Source organism: Phoenix dactylifera, chromosome 11, assembly GCF_051530095.1.
Source record: "Phoenix dactylifera cultivar Ajwa chromosome 11, Ajwa_hap1_PhDact_Kaust_v1.1, whole genome shotgun sequence".
NCBI lineage: Eukaryota > Viridiplantae > Streptophyta > Magnoliopsida > Arecales > Arecaceae > Phoenix > Phoenix dactylifera.
Window position 1 is genome coordinate 14,510,354 of NC_143200.1, and position 19,037 is coordinate 14,529,390.

A 19,037-nucleotide genomic window follows, 5' to 3' on the forward strand; every position below is an offset into this window, starting at 1 on the left:
TCCTATTTTATCTTTGAGCGGGTAGATCTTTACCGCTATCTGATGATCGAGGGATTCGGATTTGCTTGAAGCCGCACAAGTGTCCGACCTTTATAGGTATCCACACGAGGTACAGATCGCTTCAAGCATCTTGATCTCATCGGAGTGCTAGCTTCCTTGCAGAGATCCTTTTTTCAAGTTGAAACTTCTCTAAGCAATTAACTCTTGGTTGCTTCCAAGAGGAGGAAGAAAGAAGAAGAAAAAGAAACATTTTCTTTTTTTCTTGGAAGGAGGAAGAAGAAAAGGACTTCTTTGTGGTTAAAGAAGAGGAAGAGAAGGCTGAATTCAATAATCTTTAATGCATATTTAGCCCTCATGCCCCCCTCCTCTTTATGTAAGCATCTCATGTCTAGCTTAAAGAAGGAAAAGGATTTGGAGAAATTCTTTCTTGATTCACCCCTTCCAATCCTTTACTTAAAAGAGGTTGGAGAGAATCAAGGAGAGGCAACATGGCCTCTTCTTGTGCCGTGTGGAAGGCCAAAAAAGAAAGGAGGGGTGGGGCGTGATGCAATCAAGAGGTTCTTGGCATGATTCAAGGAGGGGTGGATGTCCCTCCTTTGTTTCACCTGAGGAAGGAAAGGAGGGGGAGTTCCTTCCTTTCATGCTTTAGATTTTTTAATTCAATTAGGAATCACGTGGTCCCTCTTGATTAATTGAATCCTAATCTAATTAGGATTCAATATGTCCTCCAATTTGATTCATGTGAATCCTAATCCAATTAGGATCCAAATTGGATTTATGAATTAAGTTCCTTATCAAATAAGGAGTTCTAATTAATTGAGACTTTCCATCCTTATCTAAAAAGGTTAAGCTTAATTGATTTAGTCCAATTGAATCCAATTGAAATCCTCCTTCTTTAACTCACTAACTCTTAGTAGGTTAAACCAATTATCAATCAAATTGACAATCAAGATATATTGCAATTCTAAATCGCAATCCAACCGTCGGAACGATCAAAATCTCTTATATGTGTGACCCCATAGGTTCTATTTTGTCTGATAGCGAGATATATTGTGATCTCCATCATAATATTATTGAAACTTCTTTCAATGGGTTGAAATAATTTCAACTCTTTTCTTCAGAATTTACTGATCATCAAGTGAATGCCTTCGAGTCTCACAATCCACCAGTGATACCTAGCAGCATGTAGTGACAATCCAGTAAAATGGAATAGATGAACTTCTAGGTGCAGTTAGCGTATGATATAGTTCTTCTATCGTGGATCCCGACAAGATGGAGGTCATGGATAACTCCTCAAATCCCATCGTCTGTCATATGTCAAAATTTATTTGACTCAAGTTCGAGATTAGAAAACTCCTTTTCCGAAATGTCTTAGCCAAGGTTTTTCGAACTCAGACTCATAAATCACATAGGATCTCTCTTAATCTATCAAGGTCGATAGATCCCATCTAGATGCAACCCTAATTCGACAATGAACCTACTGCAACCAATCTGCACCACAAGGATCCTAATGGATAGGGCCCATGTTTATGTACTCGTCAAACTACAGCGACCTCACTGTGAATAGCTGTGGCATCGCAGGTCTAAGTATCAATTATCAACTGCAGCATCAAGTAAATCACTGACATTCAAGTGACTTCTTGCTTTGGTCACGCTCAGTACCCTTATTTTCTAACAAGCACTTGCATAATCATTTTAGTGTTCCCACACTGTGGACTCAAGACTCGTCCATTAAAAAATATGATATGTGCACTAATCTCATCGAATCGATCACCATCCTTCGTAATGATCCATCGATCAAGAGTAATTCAGGAATTAATCAACAATGGCACATGCTTTAAATTCTCAACTTTTGAGAATATATGTCATTATCTTATTAATTCTTTGGACGATTCATGGACGGATAATAACATGAATGAAAAAAATATCCAATTTTATTAATTAATAAAAAGATCAAGTACAAATTTATGTCTCAGAATATATACAATGTGTCTGCCAAATTAGCTTCTAGGGCATACTTCTAATAGATCCTGCAGCTAGAAGTGTCATTGGATATTTAAAAATGGTGTATATAAATCAAAGAGAAAGGAATGAACTTAGATATATGAGCATGATAGACCATCAAACATCTCTTTCTAATTTTGATTGATATGGTGATCATGTAATTTGGAATGTATAGTAGGTCAGTGGATTCCTTTGGGCCATGATATGCATGTCAATGGTTCCTTTTGCCCTGTTGCTTCTGTTGGGAACCTGCCCATGCCGCAGAAAATTCAAAAAAATTCAGATGGCAACGGAATCGGCATAAGCGGGATCGACGTTCATCGCATGAACGTGTTTCAAGAAACCGTTCGTAGATAGATAAGAATTAAAACTTTTAGAACCTTTAGGAATATCAGATCTTCACCTTGTGCGGGTAGATGATCACCGCAAACTGATGATCGTGGTTTTTGGATGAAGGTTCGCTTGAAGCCGTTCAAGTGCCCGACCTCTACGGGTATCCACACGAAGCAGAGGACCAATCCAAGCTCTCTATCTCCTCGGGGTGCTAGCTCCCTTGCAGAGATTACTTTGATGGCTGATCACCTCCCTTTACTTCAACTCTTGAATGATAGAGGGAGGAGGAAGAAGATGAAGGGATCAAGGGAGAAGATCCAAAAGGCTAGATGCAACCTTTCCTTTTCCTTGTGTTGAATCCCAAACGAAGGAGGAAGAAGACTATCAAGGCCCTTTTCCTTCTTGCTTGCGGCTAATCCAAGAGGAGAGAAGGGTGGCCACGAATTGGAGAGGAGGAGGGCTTCTAATGATGCCCTAGGTCAGCCGCCCACCTCCCTTTTTAAAGTCATGAAGGGCTCCTACAAGTTAGGAGCCCTTGACTTATTTCCAAGAGAGGGCGCCGGCTCCCTCTCTTCATGCCGCACCAACCAAGAGGAGAGGGGCTTATGCTCCTCTTACTTGGTTAACCTAATCCTCCTCCAAGGAGGATTAGGTGTCCTTCTCATGGTTTAGTCCTAATCTAATTAGGATTAACCAAATCATGAATCAATCGGGTTCAATCTATGCTAGTCCTAATCCAATTAGAACTTGAATGAACCATGACTCTATTGAACTCTTCAATCCTAACCCAATTAGGAGTCATGTTGATTCATTAGATTAATAATTAATTATGACTTAAGAAATCCTAATCCAATTAGGACTTGTTTAATTTTAGTTCTAATCCAACTAGAACTCTAATTTGAATCCGAAGTCCTAATCCGATTAGGACTCTAGGAATCCTATTCCAAGTAGGAATCCAATTTTAATTCAAATCTCCTAATCTAATTAGGATTGTAGGAATCCTACTCCAAGTAGGAATCCCAGTCCTACTCCAATTAAGATTTCCAGTCCTAATCCAATTAGGACTCTAGGAATCCTACTCGAAGTAGGATTCGTGTTTTAAGTCTAATTAATCAATTTCCATTCCTTCTTCAACTTATTATCAATCGAATTAATTACTCGTGATTCATAATCACTTTCCAACCATCGGATCGGTCAATACTTCTAGTGTGTGTGACCCCATAGGTTCTATTCTGACTGGTAGTAAGATATATTGTGATCTCTATCACCATATCATTGAAAACTCCTTTCAATGGATTGGAACGATTCCAACTCTACTCATTAGGGTTAATCAATATCGAGATAATCCCTGTGAGTCCCACCATCCACCAGTGACACCTAGCAGCATGTAGTGGCTACCTAGCAGAATAGAATGGTGAACCTCTAGGTGCAATCAATATGTGATACAGTCCTACTATCGTGGATCCCTACAGTACGGAGGTCATGGACAACTCGTCAAACCCCATCGTCTGTCATATGTGAAGATTTATTCGACTTAAGTTCGAGAGTGGAAAACTCTTTTTCCACTGTGCATACTGCCCCGGCCGAGGTCTTACGAACTCAGTCTTATAAATCACATAGGATCTCTCCTTATCTATCAGGGTCGATAGATTCCTTGTAGATGCATATCCTACTCCTACAGTGAACCTACTGCAGCCAATCTACACTGCATGGACCCATATGGCTAGAGACCATGCATGTGTGCAGTCAAACTACAATAACTTCACTGTGAGTGGCCGAAGCACCGCAGGTCAAAGGACAAGTCACACTACTGCAACATCAAGCAAGTCACTGACGAGTGGATAGACATCCAAGTGACTTCTTGTATTGGTCACGCTCAGTACCCTTGTTCTCTAACAAGCACCTGCACTATTACTTCAGTGTCTCCACACCGTGGACTCGAGTCTCGTCCATCCATAGGGAAAGTAATGTGTGCACTGATCTCATCGGATCGATCACCGTCCTCGTGATGATCCATCAATCAGGAGCGTTTAGAAATTAATCACTAATGATACATGGCTCAAATTCTCAACTCTTGAGAATATGCATCATCATCTTATTAATTCCTTGGACGATTCATAGACACAATAACAATATGAATGAAAAAGATGCCTTTCATTTATTCAATAATAATAAAGTTAAGTACAAATTATGTCCTAGAATTAATAATGTGTCAGCCAAAATTGGCTTCTAGGGCATACATCTAACAATCTCCCACTTGCACTAAAGCCAATCAGTCATATATCTTAGTCTCATCTTCTCAAGGTGGGCTTCAGTCTTTTGTTGACTTAGCTGCTTAGTGAATAGGTCAGCCACGTTGTCCGTGGAGTCTACTCTCTGCACCTCGACATACTTCTTCTCAACATAGTCGCGTATGAGGTGGAAGCGCCGCTATGTGTGCTTGGACTTCTGATAAGATCTTGGCTCCTTAGCAAGAGCTATGGCGCCATTATTATCGCAGTAGAGCTATGGCCTTACATCCAATTCCGCAATAAATTTCTTGAACCAGAAGCCTTCCTTAGCAGCTTCAGAGGCGGCGATATATTCAGCTTCCACAGTAGAATCAGCAATGATCGGTTGTTTAGAACTTTTCCAATTCACCGTACCACCATTGCACAAGAACATATATCCAGATGTTGACTTTCTATCAGTCATGAAGTCTGAATCTGTGTACCATTCTACCTTCAACTCTGATGATCCTCCAAAAACCAAGAATAAATCGTTAGTTCTTCTCAAGTACTTAAGGATATTCTTCACAGCTGTCCAGTGTTCTTGACCTGGATTCGACTGATATCTGCTTGTGACACTCACAGCAAGGGCTATATCAGGTCGTGTACATAGCATGGCATACATGGGGCTCCCTATTGCCGATGCATAGGGAATCTTGCTCATGCGTTGAATCTCTTCAGATGTGTTGGGGCACATCTTCTTGGAGAGATGAATTCCATGCCTAAGGGGTAAGAGACCCCTTTTGGAGTTTTCCATGCTGAACCTTTTCAGCACTTCCTCTATGTACATCTTCTGTGATAGGCCAAGCATCCTTTTAGATCTATCTCTATAGACCTTTATTCTGAAAATATAGGATGCTTCCCCAAGGTCTTTCATGGAGAACTCTTTTGACAACCAGACCTTGACCGAGGTTAGCATGGGAATATCATTCCCTATCAGGAGGATGTCGTCCACGTACAGTACGAGAAATACGATAGCACTCCCACTAACCTTTTTGTAAACACACGGTTTCTCTTCGTTTTTGATGAAATCAAATGTTTTGATTGCGTCATCGAAACGAGTGTTCCAACTCCGAGATGCTTGCTTTAGTCCATAGATGGACCTTTGCAGCTTGCAGACCTTGTGATCTCCATCACTGGAAGTGAAACCCAAAGGCTGTTCCATATAGATATCTTCATCAAGATATCCATTCAGGAAAGCAGTTTCACGTCCATCTGCCAGATTTCATAATCATGAAATGCTGCAATGGCAAGCAATGTTCGGATGGATTTTAGCATAGCTACAGGTGAAAAGGTCTCCTGATAGTCAATGCCTTCGCGTTGACTATACCCTTTCGCCACCAGCCTTGCCTTAAAGGTCTCTACCTTTTCATCCGAACCTATTTTTCTTTTGTAGATCCATTTGCATCCAATAGGTACAATACCTTCTGGTGGATCTACTGAGGTCCAGACTTGGTTGGAATGCATGGAGTCTAATTCTGACTTCATGGCTTCCAGCCATTTCTCGGAATCGATATCTGATATCGCCTCGTCGTAGGTTTTGGGATCCTGTATGTGATCCCTATCTCCCACTAGGAATATTTCCTCGGTATCCTCTTCTAGTATACCTAAGTATCTATTGGGAGGATGGGAGACCCTACTAGATCTGCGAGGTGGTTGAGGGACATCGTGTACTGGCTCTGTATGAATGGGTTCAATAGGATCCATGACTCGTTGCTTTTCAGAGACTTTCTCTTCAAGCTCAATTTTCCTCCCACTGCCTCTATCAAGGATAAACTGGTTTTCCAAGAAGATGGCATGACGGCTCACAAACACATTGTGATCCTCTGAGACGTAAAAATTGTATCCTAATGACTATTTAGGATATCCTATAAAACGAGCACTTATGGTCCTAGCCTCTAGCTTGTCCGCCTGTAGTCTTTTGACGTGGGCCGGACATCCCCAAATCTTGAGATGACCAAGACTTGGTTTCTTACCATACCATATCTCATACGGTGTGGTAGGAACGGATTTAGAGGAAACTCTATTAAGTAGATATACTGCGGTAAGTAGGGCATCTCCCCAAAGAAACATCGGTAAATCAGTGAAGCTCATTATGGACCAGACCATATCCAATAGAGTCCGATTTCTTCTTTCTGACACCCCGTTGAGTTGAGGTGTACCCGAAGAAGTCCATTGTGAGACTATGCCATTGTCTTTGAGATAGTTCCGGAATTCTCTACTAAGGTATTCTCCTCCTCGATCTGATCGAAGAGCCTTAAGGGGTTTTCCAGTTTGTTTTTCTACTTCATTTCTGAAGTCTTTGAACTTTTTGAAAAATTCAGATTTGTGTCTCATAAGATACACATACCCATACCATGAATAATCATCGGTAAAGGTAATGAAGTACGAATAACATCCCCTGGCTTGCACATCGAATGGGCCACACACATCTGTGTGTATCAGGGTAAGTATTTCAGTGGTCCTCTCCCCATGTCCTACAAAGGGCAATCTGGCCATTTTTTCTTGAAGATAGGACTCGCAAACTGGATATGACTCGGAAGTCAATGAGCCGAGAAGCCCATCTTTATCCATTTTGTTCATTCTGTCCTCTCCAATATGGCCAAGCCTGAGGTGCCACAAATATTTTTGGTTTATCTCATCCCTGGATCTCTTGGATCCTTTGGCACTCATTTCTTGCTCAGACACATTCACAGATACATCCATATGCAAATGATAGAGACTGTCAATCATAAAACCACGTGCAACTATTTTATTTCTGAAATAAATAGAATAGCAGTTTTTGTCAAATGTAAAAACATGACCTTCCTATGCTAGACATGAAACAGAAATCAAATTTCTGCTAGCAGCAGGTACATAATAGCAGTCTCTAAGTAATAAACTAAAACCAGACGGTAGTCGCAGATGGTAGGTGCCCACAGCCACAGCAGCAACTTTTGCTCCGTTGCCAATCCGAAGGGTTACCGCACCTTCCGCGAGCCTTCTACTTTCCTTTAGACCCTCATGGTAGTGCACAGATGAGCACTAGAACCAGAATCTATAACCCAACTAGAAGTAGAAGAAACCGTTAGATTAGTTTCTGAGGATGATAGTGTTATTTTGATGATTAACAAGTAATTATCTAGAGCATGCTATAAGTTAAATTGATACTTCATTTATAAGTTCATTACTCTCAGTACATTTGTTTAATTGAAAATATATGTATGGTCTTGTTCATTTGGATGAATCTAACCTTGAGAATGCAGCAAAGTGTGGATTGAGTCGACCCATAGGTTGATTGGGTCGACCCCGGCACATCTAGGAATCATCTGGCACACTCCTGCAAAAACAGCACAAATGAACAGTGAGTTGGGTCGACCCAAGGTAAGCATGAGTCGACCCAACCTCCAAAGAACCTCAAAACGCAAAGGAAGAATGCTCTCTGGATTCACTGAGAGGGTCGACCCACACAGTGGTTGAGTCGACCCAAGCTTGAGTCGACCCAAACTCTGAGAGGGTCGACCCAAAGGGCAAGACAGAAAGACAGACAGAAAACGGTTCTCTGGAATTACTGAGAGGGTCGACCCAAGAAGAATTTGAGTCGACCCAAGTGAACTTTGAGTCGACCCAAAGAATGGTTGGGTCGACCCATGGGAAGAAAGGCTGAAATTGAGGTTTCTGTGGTTACTGAGAGGGTCGACCCAAGAAATGGTTGAGTCGACTCAAGGCAAAGTTGGGTCGACCCAAGGACAGGTTGAGCCGACCCAAACACGGGCTGAACATAACGGCTAGTTGTGCAGAAATGCTTTTTGGACTCCCAACGGCTATAAACGGCTAGTTTCTTCAATCCAACGGTCAGAAAGGACTATTTGGATGTTGGAGAAGTATTTAAGAGGGAGTATTCATCAGAGGAAGCAAGCTTTTGGGAAAATACATCAAGTGCATTCAAGAGAGAACCCTAGCAAGGCAAGCTTCATCCAAGTGCTTCATTCAAGAGTCAAAAGAAAGGGGTTGAGCAGATTCAAAGAGTCATCAAGAGCTCCATCCTCCCTTGAAGAGTGAAGCATCCTTGACAAAGAAGAGAGAAGCCACTTCAAAGCGATAATTTCTTTCTAACTCTTCTTTGTAGTTCATATTGCTTTATATGCTCATTTAGGAGTTTAAATCTTTTCTTTTCATTTGTTTTAAATACTTTGTAAAGGTTCGTTGGTAAGCCCGCAAAACCAACAAAGGTTTTTGGTAAACCCGGAAAACCAAAGTTGTATAGGTTCGTTGGTGAGCCCGCAAAACCAACAAGGTTTTTGGTGAACCCGGAAAACCAAAGTTGTATAGGTTCATTGGTGAGCCCGTAAAACCAACAAGGTTTTTGGATTGTGAGCCCGAAAAACAATCCAACTGTAATCCGTGAGATTATAGTGAATTCCCAAGGGTACGCTTGGGGAGTGGACGTAGGTGCTAAGGAGAGCACCGAACCACTATATATTGGTGTGTTTGCATTGTGTTTGTGCTTTCATTTTCCCTTGCTTTATCTTCTATTCTTGTATTAGCTTAACTCACTCAAATAACCTAAGTAAGCATCCACCGCACTTAATTACGAAAGTTTTTAAAAAGCACTAAAATTTAGAAAAACCCAATTCACCCCCCCCTCTTGAGTTGTCACCTTGGGCAACAAGTGGTATCAGAGCAAGGTGCTCTAATATTAATTATTGATCTCAAGATCAAGAGCCAAAGATCATGACAACTCAAATAGATAGTTTTCTAGGAGAGGGACAATTAATTGATAGACCTCCACTTTTTAATGGCACAAACTATACATATTGGAAAGCACGCATGCGCATTTTCATTCAAGCACATGACTATGATTTATGGAGTATCATAGTCAATGGACTACACACAAACACTGATCATGATAAGAAAATGGCTCAGCAAAATGCAAAAGCTATGAATATTCTATATTGTGCATTAGATGATAGTGAACTTAATAGCATATCTTTTTGCATAACTGCTAAGGAAATTTGGAATATGCTTGAAGGTAAATATGAATGCACTAACATTTTTAGTGAATCTGAAACTAGCTCTGAAGAAGAAGAGCAGCAATCTGAAATTAAAAATCCTTGCTTTATGGCACATGAAGATGAGGTATATACTCGAATATAAAGTGATTTCTCATTCAAAAATCAAGTACATACTGAAGCTCAATCTGATTTTACATTTGATGAACTTCATGATGCATTTTCTGATTTATACTTAGAATACAAAAAGCTTAGTTTAAAGAATAAAAAGCTACATCTGAAAATTTCAAAAGAAAGAAATTCTTTTGCTGAAATACAAGACAAACTAAATTCTGAAAATGAAAGCTTAAGGTTAAATTCAGAACAATTGATTCAGAAAAATCAGAATTTAATTAAAGAAAATCAAAACCTAAATGAAGAAATCAACCAATTAAAATCTTTTATTAACAAATTCACTGTAAGTTCGGAAAGATTAAAAATGATGTTTGAAAGCCAACATGTTGATTATGATAAATCAAAATTTGGCTCGACTTCCTTACTTAACAATAAATCTCTAGAGAAAAAGATTATCAATTCACCAAGCAAACCATTAAATAAGATAACTTATCTCAAACATGAAAAGAATGGGCATAACAACTTTACCTATGGTTCTAATACAAATAAATCAAATGGTAAAGTTATTACGATTAAACAAATTTGGATTCCGAAAGGAACCATATGCACTAACCCTCAAGGACCCAAGCAAGCTTGGGTACCCAAAATGAAAATATGAGGGTGTAGATGTAGATGTGCCAAGCTACCCATGGAACAAATGAAATTTTCATACAAATGGGTGCGTTGACACATAATTAAAGATAAGTCTCAATTTATTCATTAAATCTTATCTCAACGATTTTAGCATGAAACTTTCTAGTGCTTGCATCATGATAAGAAAACAATGAATGGATATATATATAACCTTCTTCTTCAAGTTTACAAAATCTAAATTTTCTCTCTAGTATAAACACTTGATGCTGATTTCATACCTTCATGTTAAAACTTTATTGAGCATAATACTTATGAAATCTTATTTCATTATTTGTGAAGGTATGAGTATAATTTATCATTATATCACTCATTCCTTATGTGATTATTTGAAATATATTATGATTTACTCTATAAGTCGCATGTATGCATCATATGTTTCAATCATAAATGATTAATGTGTCGTGATCATAATGGGAATTCTACTAAAAAAAAAAAAGTTTTATAACAATGGATTGTTTTTCCTTTATAAGTAATTCTCAAGACTATTCTAAAAATCTAAGATTAATAAATCTGATCTTTAAAGTGTTTCATCTAGTATAATCATTGTATCCTTGATTGAATGATTAATATCCTTACATAAAATTATCTCAAATTCTACTGATTAATGTTAACACATCATGTTTAATCTGAGCATAAAAATATTCTAAAAGTATGAATATTAATTTCTTTGAACCATCTCCCATAAGTCAAATATAAAATCTTAATTAATCTAAAAGAAAATTGCCTATCTCTCTGAAACAAGATTATTTGAAAGCCGAATCATAACCAGAATTTTGATAGAAACAACTATTTAAGATAATTTGATTAAAACTTAACTGGTATATCTTATTGATAATTATCTTAAGCAAATAAAATCTAAGCTAAATTGCTTCTGAAAATAAGAAATTGGTTTGACTTTGATAAATCTTCTTATTGCCTCACATGGGTGTCCTTGAACCATATTATTTAATAAAATTATCTCTTTAGTTCAAGTGACTGGTACTTGCTTATATTTAGGCAATCTCTTGAGTAAAGTGACTCAAATTCAATTATTGTCATGTCTCATGTTGAGTCATCTAGTTAGGAAATATGTTGTATGAATGTTTTTGTATCCTAGAGAACCTAATGAATTGCCTTCAAGAAAAAAAAAGATTTTGCTAATGATACAGGATTTGTGAGCAAGAAATTTCAACTTGAAGGACACCTCGATGAAAGATACAATAAACATTCCCTTGGAAACAAAAAAAAGGAAAGATTTTCTTCAGCCAAGGGTGTAAAGAATCTAAAAGGTATTTGGCTTGAAGAATGCTAAATGCACTGGTAATCTAAACTCTTCTCTTGTGAGTTAGTTGAGCAAAATCAATAGTATGAAATTATATGGTAGCATGATTAAAACTTTAATTACTGATCATCTTGATATCATGCTTCATTCTCATGCTAGTGATGATTGTTTCATGGTGTGATTAAATTGAAGTTTACTTTTTTCTATATAATGCATAACCATGAAATACACAAGTTTATGCCTCAAATCTCTAATTCAAAATAACTTGTGATAAGCTATGAATCATTGGGCATAATGAAAATGCTGTTTGCATGATATACATTTATATGCAGTATATAAGATTATTTCTTTATTCTGCTCTTTCATGTAAATTACTTGAGAATAACAAAAAGAGAGAGAGACAAAGAAAAGAAAATGGATATTATTAAAGAGAAGTAAAATCTAAGTAAAGGCAAATACTTCAATCTTAAGGAAAAGCAAAACAAGCATAATACATTCGGCACATTTGTAAGACTAGTGAAAGGGATAAAATCCGTAATCAATTACACTTAAACAGAGAGAGTTTGAAGTGAACATTTTAACATTTCTATATTGCTCATCATAGGGATGGTGCCAATGGGGAGGCTAGTGGTAGTACCCGACACTATTTGACCCAACTATTCGGTGTAGGGCATATTAGGGACGGCACAAGAGGGAGGCTAGTGGTAGTACCTCGTGCCCCTTCCAACTCCACCGGATAGGGAGCAAATAGAATATAGAGCATAGAAAAGTAAAACCGAAAAATAAATGAAGATAATCAAAATGTTCATTGAATGGTTAAAGAAAGAAATTAAAAATTTGGGGAATGAATGATAAATAAATGAAAATATATAAGAAGGTTGTGAAAAATCAAATGAAGTTTCAATCACTTGAAAACACACCTTAAGGATAAAATCAGTGCTAAATTGTATTTAAATAAAGAAAATTTTATTTGAAAAGAATTGATTTTGATCCATGACATGCTTGTTATGTTTTGCATACTTTGAATTATGTGTTTTCAATATTCAGTTTGAAATGCTTCATGCTTGAATAATTTGATTGAAACATGTTTCTACCAATAGCAAATTTATTTTTTTTTTTTTATGACACTCATAATTTGGAATAGGCTTTAACTTTGTATACAAGTTTTTGCTTCATCTTTGACTTCGAAATAACTTGTGCCTCAAAGCCTAATGAAAATTGTTTTTACTTGTATTCTATACTCATCAATGATATGTTGGATTTCTCTTGTACTCTCTTGATCAAAAATAAAATTTCTTATTAAATCGGTTCCAATGCTTGAATGTTTGAAAAAATTACATAAAGAATTTTTCTAAAAATATTTTTGAAAGAAATTTTAGATTTGTCGTTCATGATCACCTTTGAAATCTGAAAATTGAATATATTTATAAAAAGAAGAAGAAAAGGATACTTCTATTCTAATGAATATCTTCCAAAAAAAAAAAAGGATAATCTGAATTTGCAAATTAGGCAGAATGAATTGATTATAATTTATCTTTCAACTTGCCTAACATTAGTACATAATGTCCTCCAATTTGTACCAAAATTCAATATGAATTACAAAGATTCTGGATGTGCTCTAATGTTTTTGAAATGTGTGTTTTCAATCTTAATAGTTTAAGATGAGCAACAAATGAGAAGATACATATCTCAAATTACAACCTTGAAAGCCTCCTTGAGAATCTTTATGAAATTCAGAATCTGATTTTGTATAAAAGCTTAAACTCAATATGAATTTCTAGATAAAACTACAGCTTAAAAAAAAAAAGAATAATTCTGATGCCTTGATTGCTTGCCCCGATACGCATCTGAAACATATCATTTCTTATCTTCAAAGTGTACTAATATTGGTCTGAATGATGTGTCTTTCGATGATCTTGAGTGCAAACAAATATTTTTAAATATGTGATTTTATTTTGATATTGAAAAGATTTATTGTGCTTCATATATACATTGCTGAAAAATTTTGATTAAGAAATTGAGTTCTATAAATATATATACTTCAATGATCATCTATATGTTTTTTTTTCCTCTCCTACATTATTAAAGACTTCTATCAAAATATATATGTATATATATATTATTAAAAGAGTGAATGATCTTAAGTTTAGAAATATTTCAGCTCACTCAAATGATTCTTAAAAGAAAGAAAATGTAAATGCTTTTGAAAGAATTTGAGCTTCAAATGAATTATTTTCTGATTAATATTTCAGTACATTTTCTCAAAGATTAAGAGGAAGCATAACTTGTTCTCAAAAGATTAAAAAGAGTGATTGCTATAAATTTTGAATAATTCTAGATCACTCTACATTTTTGATATCATAAAGTTTCAGTTTTATTCACGTTTATCATTAAAATCTAAAATTCAACAAAAGATAAGAATAATTAAAGAAGAATGCATCTTTTAAGGGGGAGCTTTAGATATTCAGTATCTTATCCTAAAGTTACTTTAATTTGATGCATACCTTGAATTTTATGGATTGATTTTGATGAACCTCCTTATATTGCAAGACTTGCTTTAATTATATAATAAGTTTATACCTTGAGATGAGTTCTATAAAGGTTGTCTTATCTCAAACCTTGAGTCTTATGAAAATAAAATATATTTTCGAGATTGACAATTTTATTGAACAAATTCTAAAACTCTCAAATGGAATGATTAATTAAGGGGGAGAAAGAAAATTTCAGAGGGAGAGATCATATAGACTTAATCATGTAAATTTACAACTAAAGATGAGAGAAAGAATACTAAATGTAAAGTGGTATTAAACTTTGTGCCTCATTGAATATCTTTTGAAAGTTGGATTTTCATCTGTACTTAATTGGTAAATCACTTGTTTTGAAAACTAAGTGAAAAGGATTCCATTTGTCTTAGTATTGGAAATTTACTTTGGAATCTACATTTAGAGATCACTTCTGGCTTATATCCTAAATATCTCATTCCTAAAGCCAAACACATAGAAATAAGATATGATTTTATTAGGGATCATGTGCAAAATGGAAACATATGTATTGAGCATATATGCACTGAAAAACAATTAGCCGACATATTCACAAAACCCTTGAGTGAAGATAGATTCTGCACGCTAAGGAGGGAATTAGGCATATGTGATCCTTTTTATTGAAGAAATATAAAAGGGAGCAAGTAGCCTCATGATACATTCCTCCAATTTTCAAAAACCCATGAAACATGAGTCAAACTTGTTATCTATAGATTCCTTACTCATGTATCATTGTCCCAGAAAGAATTTATACGGATTGGAAGCAAGAAAAATTTTTAGAAGCAAAAAGGAAGAGAAAAGAAAAGTTCTGCACTTGGGTCGACCCAACCCAGAATAGGGTCGACCCAACGTTGAGTCGACCCAAGAAAATTCTTGAGTCGACCCAACGTCGGGATCCCACTGTTAAAAGGGGGACCCGTGAGCTATCTAGGGCACTGTTTATCCTTTGTCCTCTTCCGAAAACCTTATTTTCCACTCTCAAATCTTCTCCAATCATCTCCAAACAATAGATTACTTCAAGATCTTGGAGAAATGGGACCCGAGAGAGCCGTAGCCAAGCGATCCGGGAGAGTCTCACGATCTTGTTTAGAGACTAGGATATGTATCTAGTTCTCATATGTATTTGGTGGTTATCATGCATCTTTAAACTTTGATTGAGGAGTATTGTATTTGCTTTTGCTTTTGATATACTAAAATGTTCCTATTGTGATCAATGAAGTCTGAAGTTTGTTCTTAATTGCATTTTTTCCCATATATATGTTTTTGATGATAACAAAAAGGGAGAGAAGAGAAGGAAAGAGTATATAAAGGAGAAGAGAAGAAAATAGTATATAAAGGGGGAGAAGAAAAGATAGAATATTCACTTTAAGAAAAGAAAGAGTATTTCATTTGAGAAGTTAAGAAAGAGTATTAATTTTGGGAGAAGTAAAGATAGTGTTTAAAGAAAGAGTGAGTAAAGAAGTTATGAAACGAAAAGAGAAATAAATGGGCAAACAAATTGAAAATCATATAAGAAAGCTTATATATCTAAGGGGGAGCAATTTGTAACAATGAAAATCATCAGATCAAAAATTTCTATCATAATTCAGAACTTGGCACGCTCCTCTCGCACCCCGATACATAACCTGAAACTCATATGATATCTCAAATTTTTGAAGTTTCATTGCTAATGAATTATAAATGAAAGGGGGAGTCATTCAAAAAGTCAAATTGGCAAATTTTGAATAATATAGGGGGAGATTTCACAAGTATATATGAAAAGCTGAAATTCTGAAATTCAATCCCTTTTATAAACTGATTTTAAAGACAAGTATCAATAGGCTTATACTCTTTATTTTGTAATCATAAAAAAGGGAGAGATTGAGGATGATAGTGTTATTTTGATGATTAACAAGTAATTATCTAGAGCATGCTATAAGTTAAATTGATACTTCATTTATAAGTTCATTACTCTCAGTACATTTGTTTAATTGAAAATATATGTATGGTCTTGTTCATTTGGATGAATCTAACCTTGAGAATGCAGCAAAGTGTGGATTGAGTCGACCCATAGGTTGATTGGGTCGACCCCGGCACATCTAGGAATCATCTGGCACACTCCTGCAAAAACAGCACAAATGAACAGTGAGTTGGGTCGACCCAAGGTAAGCATGAGTCGACCCAACCTCCAAAGAACCTCAAAACGCAAAGGAAGAATGCTCTCTGGATTCACTGAGAGGGTCGACCCACACAGTGGTTGAGTCGACCCAAGCTTGAGTCGACCCAAACTCTGAGAGGGTCGACCCAAAGGGCAAGACAGAAAGACAGACAGAAAACGGTTCTCTGGAATTACTGAGAGGGTCGACCCAAGAAGAATTTGAGTCGACCCAAGTGAACTTTGAGTCGACCCAAAGAATGGTTGGGTCGACCCATGGGAAGAAAGGCTGAAATTGAGGTTTCTGTGGTTACTGAGAGGGTCGACCCAAGAAATGGTTGAGTCGACCCAAGGCAAAGTTGGGTCGACCCAAGGACAGGTTGAGCCGACCCAAACACGGGTTGAACATAACGGCTAGTTGTGCAGAAATGCTTTTTGGACTCCCAACGGCTATAAACGGCTAGTTTCTTCAATCCAACGGTCAGAAAGGACTATTTGGATGTTGGAGAAGTATTTAAGAGGGAGTATTCATCAGAGGAAGCAAGCTTTTGGAAAAATACATCAAGTGCATTCAAGAGAGAACCCTAGCAAGGCAAGCTTCATCCAAGTGCTTCATTCAAGAGTCAAAAGAAAGGGGTTGAGCAGATTCAAAGAGTCATCAAGAGCTCCATCCTCCCTTGAAGAGTGAAGCATCCTTGACAAAGAAGAGAGAAGCCACTTCAAAGCGATAATTTCTTTCTAACTCTTCTTTGTAGTTCATATTGCTTTATATGCTCATTTAGGAGTTTAAATCTTTTCTTTTCATTTGTTTTAAATACTTTGTAAAGGTTCGTTGGTAAGCCCGCAAAACCAACAAAGGTTTTTGGTAAACCCGGAAAACCAAAGTTGTATAGGTTCGTTGGTGAGCCCGCAAAACCAACAAGGTTTTTGGTGAACCCGGAAAACCAAAGTTGTATAGGTTCGTTGGTGAGCCCGTAAAACCAACAAGGTTTTTGGATTGTGAGCCCGAAAAACAATCCAACTGTAATCCGTGAGATTATAGTGAATTCCCAAGGGTACGCTTGGGGAGTGGACGTAGGTGCTAAGGAGAGCACCGAACCACTATATATTGGTGTGTTTGCATTGTGTTTGTGCTTTCATTTTCCCTTGCTTTATCTTCTATTCTTGTATTAGCTTAACTCACTCAAATAACCTAAGTAAGCATCCACCGCACTTAATTACGAAAGTTTTTAAAAAGCACTAAAATTTAGAAAAACCCAATTCACCCCCCTCTTGAGTTGTCACCTTGGGCAACAGTTTCAATTATGAGCAAGTCTATACCTTCTGAAGGTGTGTCACCTTTCTTGTTCTTCAGGCTCTCGAGGTATGAAGGACAGTTCCTCTTCCAGTGGCCGTCGACATTGCAGTGGAAACATTTTCCTTTGTCATTGGCCTTTTTCTTTTGAACTTCCTTCTTTGGCTTCTTGTCTTTCTTCTGCTTCTTCGCAGGCTTCTTTTTCTTCCAAGTAGACTTTCTCTTGGAACCAAAAGTCAACTCAGCAGCAAAGACATTGCCCCTTGAACCTTTCAAGGCTCCCTCAGCAGTTACCAACATATTTATTAGTTCAGTCTTAGTGCATTCAATCTTATTCATGTGGTAGTTTACTATAAACTGACCAAATGAATCAGGAAGGGATTAAAGGATCAGATCTACTTGCAATTCCTTGTGCATGTTCATACCGAGCTTCTCAAGCTCCTCTAGGTCCTTGATCATAGTCAGACCGTGATCATGGACGGACTGCCCCTCGCGCATCTTTGCTTTGAAGAGCCTCTTGGACACTTCAAAACGAGCTGTGCGACTCTGCTCACCATACAACTCTTGCAGGTGTGCCAGTATGTCCCTAGCAGTCTTCATATTTTCATGCTGGCATTGTAGTTCATTGGACATGGATGCCATGATATAGCACTTGACCCTAGTGTCATCGTCTGTCCACTTCTCATGCGTCGTACGCTGATCAGCGGTCGGACGTACTGGTAACGCGGGGATGTCATTGTCGAGCACATAGCCTATTTTCTCGCAACTCAGAACAATTTTGAGATTCCTAAGCCAGTCTCTGTAATTGGTACCGGTCAATCGGTTGGTCTCAAGAATACGAGTCAAAGGGTTTGAGGCTGATATTATGATCTGCAGAGAGTAAAGATTCTAGTTAGACTTTTGTACTTGATCCTTAATCTGTTCTAAGGTCTTTTAGAACAAATGTACCTCCCACTATTTTCTCGAATTCCTCACACTCTCCTGGTAGAAAAACGGAAATCCTAGGCGACTAGGGTTTCTAGTAGGTACTGCGGTCTCACCAATCTACATGGCACCTCACCTAACAGTTATTGGTGACACATAGATGGATGAGTGTACAACTCTTGTACAATGCTTCTCAAGCATGTTGCAGTGCAACTTGGTCTCTAAGCCATGAAGACCTCACCTAACAGTTATTGGTCTCATTTCTTAGTTAAATCAGACCCACCGTATAACCGTAGAAATAAAGTCGTCATTGGGTCCTCACCTAACAGTTATTGGTGCCCAACCCCACCTTTATCATATAACATCTCATGTCTATAGAGAGGTCCAGCCCCCCGATGCAACTTGACCACTGTATCCAGCCGAGACAAATCAACATCAGAAAGACCTTAGCAGCTCTACTACAGTGGAAGACCTATTGACTT

General features: G+C 37.4%; 1 protein-coding gene across 3 annotated transcripts in view; it reads right to left on the bottom strand.

Annotated features, from left to right (window-relative positions):
- The window catches only part of LOC103699036 (uncharacterized), a 59,966-nt gene that overhangs the window by 5,195 nt on the left and 35,734 nt on the right, over nucleotides 1-19,037 (bottom strand). The window contains exon 8 of one of the 3 annotated variants that reach the window (XM_088706875.2): nucleotides 250-7,641. The exons of 1 other annotated variant lie outside the window; for it this stretch is intronic. The gene's annotated coding sequence lies outside the window, so the exon portion shown is untranslated. Of the gene's footprint in view, nucleotides 1-249; nucleotides 7,653-19,037 lie in introns of those variants that run through there. One more of the 3 variants, XM_088706874.2, reaches the window with a different exon arrangement.